The sequence below is a fragment of the Pseudoliparis swirei genome, chromosome 8, assembly GCF_029220125.1.
Source record: "Pseudoliparis swirei isolate HS2019 ecotype Mariana Trench chromosome 8, NWPU_hadal_v1, whole genome shotgun sequence".
In the NCBI taxonomy this organism is placed as follows: domain Eukaryota; kingdom Metazoa; phylum Chordata; class Actinopteri; order Perciformes; family Liparidae; genus Pseudoliparis; species Pseudoliparis swirei.
Window position 1 is genome coordinate 17731330 of NC_079395.1, and position 6965 is coordinate 17738294.

Sequence of the window (6965 nt, forward strand, 5' to 3'; positions counted from 1 at the left end):
CAGCACAGCAGCCCTGGCGCCGGTAGAGATGTGTTATGGGGAACTTCAGCAGGCTGATCCGTGCTTGTAGTCTGCCTACTGTCACTCTGCAATGAATCTGCTTTCTCTGACAACCTGCGTCTTAGTGATCATACTAACATGTGACTCATTACGTTATGTGCTTAGATGATGACGTCACGAAAGGATCAACAATGTAGAAAACAGACGACAGCCGTGTAAGACAGGTTGTAAACATACTCCCACTTTTGCCTCGTTTTTTGGTTTTGGGAGGCTGTGCTTCGGCACAGAGTTGCTCGAGCATAATACTCAGGTCGGTATGCCAGCATGCTTGTGATGACGACGCTCACATGCTGATGGTTACAGGTAGTGGAAATAAGTCACTCGGGGCAAGCAAAGTGAGGCTTTTCCACAGAAACAAGGTGTGGCTTTAGTTTTGAGTAGCTTAGAAATGTAGGTAATACTGCACAAATACATGTTGTTAAACATGATGTATCATGATCCTACAATTGAAGGTCAGTGGCTGGAGGCACAGCTATGTGGGCAGAGCCCCATGCTCAGTCAGCCAAGTGTGGAAAAGCAACCAGACGCTTGTCCGACGCGTTGAGCGATGAAAGGAGATGCTACGCATCTGATGCCAAGTAGGGCTGTTTGTCCCACTGCAGTTATCGTAGCATATTTTTTAAAGATAGTAACATGAACGATGTGGATTGTCTTCGACGGCACAAGTGAAAGCAAAGCTTCCAGAAGTTAAGAAATGAGTAGATATTTAACTTTAGACAAGTGTCGGCAAACGCCGACCAACATTGCTCAAGAAACTGCGTGAGACGCCAGAATCGAGTGACCGTAGAACAAAGTGGTAGTCTTTCCCACAATTCTTTTTTAAACCCGCTGTAGCAACGTAAATAGAGCTCAGCAACAAATAAACAAGCTTAAAAGTCCACCGCTCTGTTAAGGCTGTATTTATGCGTTGTAGCACTTTGAGCTAAATGCTGACAGGAGGCCAACGCTAAAATACAGATGTTGAGCAGCGAACCATTTCACAATATTAGTACTACTTTCTAATTAGCACTCAAGGTACAGCCATGAACAAACGTACTAGTACAATGATCAGTCTGAGAGGGCCAGCGCCATGTCGCCATCAGGGTAACCGATATACCCCTAGATACGCCGTTTTAGGTTACACCGAGCACAAATCTCCTGATGGATACATCTACATCTCTTCATTGCACATTAGTAATGAGGCTTCCTCCCAGGAGTCTGAGTTAGTCTCATAGGGTCCGTCGGACCTGGCTGTGTCTGAAGCCTCCTGCCTGATGAGCCGGCCTGGTGAAAATACTGGACATTGAGCCAACACACAATATCAATAAGCAAGAGAGCTTTCAAGTATAGTTATCTTTAATAACATTGGGGAAGCATTATACTTTTAGAAGTTTACAAAACAAAGAATAAAAATCAAATTCAGATTGAAGGAGCCAGTGTGCCAAATGGATCCATTCCTGTTGGAGAATAAAAAAAAACAAGGTTAGGTAGTTGTTAAGGATCAATATATAGTTCAATGCAAAATACAAGAATTACCTGAAGAGAGAGTCAATAATTAACATCAGTGATGGTCAGTGGCCCAAGGACAGCTTGTTGTGCCATACCACGCTTCCCTGTTTTAAAGTTAAAAGGTGTAAGTACAAGTCAAACCAGACAAGTTGATATAGCAGAAGTCACCAATACCTGATGCTAAACTCCTGACCCTCCTGGACTTGCAGTCAGAGTCACAGCAGGCACAGAGATAGCGGGATGCAGAGTTGTCCAACTGCTCCCAGCTGAGTTCATGAGGGTCAGAGAAGTCAGAAAATTATTCCCAGTGGTTCCATCACACAAGTCTGATGAACCCAGAGAACATTGTGAATGTTTCAGTGACATGTTTACCCATGCTCGTTGTCATAGTGACAGGCCTTCTTGCTGTTGTCCTGACCGTTGGGATCCCAAGCCACAAGTTTACAGTGGATAAACACCTGGTGAGTAAGAAGTGAGGTTGAGGGGCAGTTGGCTTCCAGTTTTACCAATAAAGCCCCGATTCTAAAAATGAACGTGGACAAGTTATCGTTACCTCTTCGCCGAGACCAAACCTAAAGGCTTGAAGGAAAGGCGGAGCTCAGAGGATTTTTGCCTTTGTTCGAATTTGGAGCGCGATACCAGACTGTCCACAAGACATCTGTGTGGGGGAGAAAGAAAGTGTCAAGTCTGATTTCTGGACAACAAAATGCTAAACGGTGAAACCAGATTACCCCTCATTGGCGATTATCGGGTACAAAGTGCTTCCAGGCTGCAGCTCCGGTGTGGTAGCCGCTACGCATTCCTCAAGAAACAGCAGCAAGGGCTGATGGGTCTCCTGCGCCACGCTAGCCATGATCGGGATAAAGGAGCCCAGAGGAAAGGTGGTGGATTCAGCGGGGCCGGAGAAGTCAGCTACAGCCGTAAACAGGAGAGGAGTCATTACGCTACAGGAGTCACTGGGAGAGCTGCCATCTCCAGTCAGGTCACGCTTCACACCCACCATTCATGAGGCCAAAGTGGAACTCTAGATCTCCCAGACCAAACGTGTTGAAAATTGGGGCATGAAGCCGCGGGTACCAGTCTTCAGGCCTGCAACACAACGCAAGAGTTAAACAGCTGCCATGTTACCAAACTCTCAAAGCTGAAGTAGTGTGAACACCCACCTCTCATATTCACAGGCAACGGGGCGAGTGAAGTCCACAGAGTCAGGAGAGGAACTGTAGGTCAGATCATTGGTGAACATCAAGCGATCCCCAGTTACCTACGAGAGACACAAATGTCACCAAGCTGCAGGAAGTACAGTGGACTCAGTTTGCAGGTACACATGTGGAGGTGCTACGCACAATTCTCCTGAAGTTACAGTCTTCGAAGTCCACGCTGAAATAAGCTTCGGTGGCCGAGAAGCTGGTGGGGAAGCAGTTACCCAGACGGAAGAGCGAGGTATCAGCCCGGGACCTGCCCTCCGTCCACACCAGCCTCACAGAGTCGGTTCCACAGTCCAGCTTCATGTCTGGAAGGAGACACAACACAAACAAGTTGATACTCAAACAGCTTTAGTTAGATCACAATAACAGAGCTTTGTGCATCATTTTGTTCCAATATTACCTGCATACACCGACATGGCAGCAGCCAGGCTCACAAGCAGTGCACGCTGCCAAAAGAAAGCCATCATGACTGGATGCTGGCTCTGGACACTGTGGGGTGTTTTTATTCCTTGTTACCGGGCAACTTTCATCAAGACAACCTCTTTCAGCTGGTGTGTGTTGACGGCCTCAGGTGCAGAGGCCATCAGACTTCTTCTTCTGAAGTTTATCTGTGGACTACAAATTAATGTTTAAGGTGCATACCGCCACCTATTGTACCGGAGTGTGTAACATCATGACTTTGGGACATTTTTCCTTTTAAAGACAGTAATATTGTTTTTATGAGAAATGTAAAACATGTAAAAACACTTCATATAGTTACCATCCTGCCTTTCAGTCTTTCTCTTTCCACGCTGAACTTCCTGCACTCTATCAATAAATGTTCAACAGTTTCTTTAAAGTTGCATATCTCACATTTATCCCACAGTCTTATGAATTAAACATTATTGTAAATTCTATACTGGCATATAAACTTCAGTTAAAGGATCTGATTGTATACTGAGGTCAAAACCTTCTAAGATTTCTGAACCTACTTTACTTTAATTGTTCCATTTAATAATAAAAAAGTCCATTGTCCAGTTGTATAAGCTTCCACATGTGGGTATGTTAATTTCACCTTTTAGTTTATCTCTCCACATGGAATCATACGCTTTCTCAATGTCAAAGAAAACTAAAGCCGTCGTTTCCTTCATGTGAAGTGTCTTTACTCTTTTCTATTTAGTTACTTAAGTTAATGAGATCATCTTCAGGTAAGTTGGTTTAAATCGTATTCATCAGATCGATCCCATTTCATATTTGTAAACGATGAAGCCTCAGTGACCATCAACGTTAATCATGGAGTTCCACAAGGTTCTGTGCTTGGACCCATTTTATTTACCTTATACATGCTTCCTTTGGTCAATGTTATCAGGAAACACTCCATAAACTTTCATTGTTATGCAGATGAAACTCAATTATAGCTATGGATCAAACCAGAGGAGTCCAACCAGCTCGCTAAAATTCAAGCATGTCTTAAAGATATAAAAACATGGATGACCTGCAACTTTCTGATATTAATCTCTGACAAAACTGAAGTTATTTTACTCTGAACACCTCAGGGATCAATTATCTGGTGATGTGGTTTCTGTAGACGGCATTGCCCTGGCATCCAACACCACTGTAAAGAATCTCGGCGTTATCTTTGATCGGGACTTGTCCTTTAACTCCCATGTGAAGCAAATCTCAAGAAAGGCATTTTTTCATCTACACTCAAAAAACCGATTCAAGCCCTTCTTAGAGGTGACACATTTAAATATTGTTTGATACATTTAAATAAATCAATTACAAAACGAAGATATTTATATTTAATGGGTGTAACACAAAATGTATGAATACTTTCATTTATTAGATTTATTTAGGTTAGATGGTGTGCATATCAACTCAAAATATATGTGTTTCATTGGGGACTACCCTTTGCGCATGCGCCAGCTGAAAATCAGTTGTTTACATGAGGTGAAGAGACTTTCAGAGCTGTACGGTGGTTTAGTGGCTAGCACTGTCGCCTTACAGCCGGAGGGCCGTGGGTTCAATTCCCAGTCCTTCCGTGTGGAGTTTGCATATTTTGTTTGTGAGTTAGTTAGTTTGTTTATCTTTTGAGTTGGACAAACACAAATTAATTTAATTTAATGAATATCGTTATTTTATTTTAGATGTATTTGATACAAATGAGTTGGACTAACTTAATTGCATTTTATTGCACTGATGTGCTAAATTTGAGTTGGAGTTGCATATAATTATTGGATGGAAAACCTGCCAACAATTTAATTGAGTTCATCCAATGAGTCATTTCTTTGAGTGTACAGGACTGTCTCAGAAAATTAGAATATTGTGATAAAGTTCTTTATTTTCTGTAATGCAATTAAAAAAACAAAAATGTCATGCATTCTGGATTCATTACAAATCAACTGAAATATTGCAAGCCTTTTATTCTTTTAATATTGCTGATTATGGCTTACAGCTTAAGAAAACTCTAAAATCCTATCTCATAAAATTTTAATATTTCCTCAGACCAAGTAAAAAAAAAGATTTATAACAGCTGAGTGTTTGTCAAGGCTCAGGAAACCCTTGCAGGTGTTTCCGGTTAATTAGACAATTCAAGTGATTTGTTTAATACCCTACTAGTATACTTTTTCATGATATTCTAATATTTAGAGATAGGATATTTGAGTTTTCTTAAGCTGTAAGCCATAATCAGCAATAAATCAGATAAAAGGCTTGCAATATTTCAGTTGATTTGTAATGAATCCAGAATGCATGACATTTTTGTTTTTTTAATTGCATTACAGAAAATAAAGAACTTCATCACAATATTCTAATTTTCTGAGACAGTCCTGTAAGTAACAATTGAAAAATCAGGCACATCTTGTCTCAAAAAGATAAAAAATACTGGAAAAAGAAAAGAGATCACATTACTACTGTACTAGCTGCCCTGCACTGGTTGGCTGTAAAATCAAGAATCAACTTTAAAATTATTCTAAACTACAAAGCTTTGATAGGTGATACACCATCATATCTTAAGGAGCCTGTAGTACCATATTGCCCCACTAGAGAGCTGCTTTACTAAATGCGGGGCTACTTGTGGTTCCTAGAGACTTAAAAAGTAGGATGGGAGCCAGAGCCTTTAGTTATCAAGCTCCTCTTTAATAAACGAGTTTCCACCTTCAGACCTGGAGGAACAGTCACCTTATTTAAAAGTAGACTGAAGACTTTACTCTTTGAGAGTCTAAAGGTGCGTTCACACCAAAAGCGAAACTATTTTTCGCGTCGCCCAAAACGCGTGAGTTTACTCGCTCGACCATTCACCGTGTTCTCACCATAAGCGTCGAGACTCTCCGTGAGGGGCGGGGCTTTTCTCCGTGTCTCGTCTCCGTAAAGACCGTTATCATCTCCTTCATCCACCAGAATAACAAACCACTAGTTCTGCTTTATACTTGTTGTGGACATCCCACACACTAACGCCCTCGTGTTTGGGTTCATGACATCACCCGTAGGCTCACTCAGCTCGGTCACTTTCACCGATGAAGTTACTGTTACGCCTGAAAGACTTCCGCTTCCAGTGCTACGAGAGCGGAACTCAAGAGCTGATTGGCCCGAGTTGCGAGATTACTGCCTCAAAGTTTAAATATTTCAACTCGGGACGAAAATTGCGCCGCTGAAAACGCGTCGGCCACATCGCGTCGCCCCAAACGCGCCGCCTGGAAAAATATTGCGTCTATCGCAGCCACAAGCGTCAGTACGTTGACTTTTCATGGGATTTGGTCACGCGAAAAAATAGTTTCGCTTTTGGTGTGAACGGACCTTAGTTACGGCTGAATCAGGTTCACCTGGTCCGGCCCCTAGATATGCCGCTATTGGCTCAAGGCGGCTGGGGGACATTTTAGGATAAACTGAGCACCTATACCCCCCTTATGGTATACATCTCTCCATCACACATACTAACTCTGCTTCCTACTGTTGGAGTTGGACAGCGATACACCACCTGGACGACACTCACTGGAAGAAAGAGCGGTAGACTTCTACGTTACATCTATAAGCGTTTTATTCAGAAATCAGGATACTAGTGGACAATCATGCATGGACCCCCCTCCAGAGCTCTGACCGATGGCCTCAGCGCTGGAGAAAAAGAGGGACGACGGTTCAAAGTGAGCGGCCATCTTAAATACCCGACGGGAACAGTTCTGATTGGACAGGAGCATAAGGGGGCGGTGTCTTCTCATTGGTTCTTGTTGCCAGCTC

The 6965-nt window shown here is 42.6% G+C and overlaps 1 pseudogene; it reads right to left on the reverse strand.

Moving 5' to 3' along the window:
* Positions 1-1587: 1587 nt before the first annotated feature.
* Positions 1588-3229, reverse strand: LOC130198450 (zona pellucida sperm-binding protein 3-like; annotated as a pseudogene).
* Positions 3230-6965: the final 3736 nt, after the last annotated feature.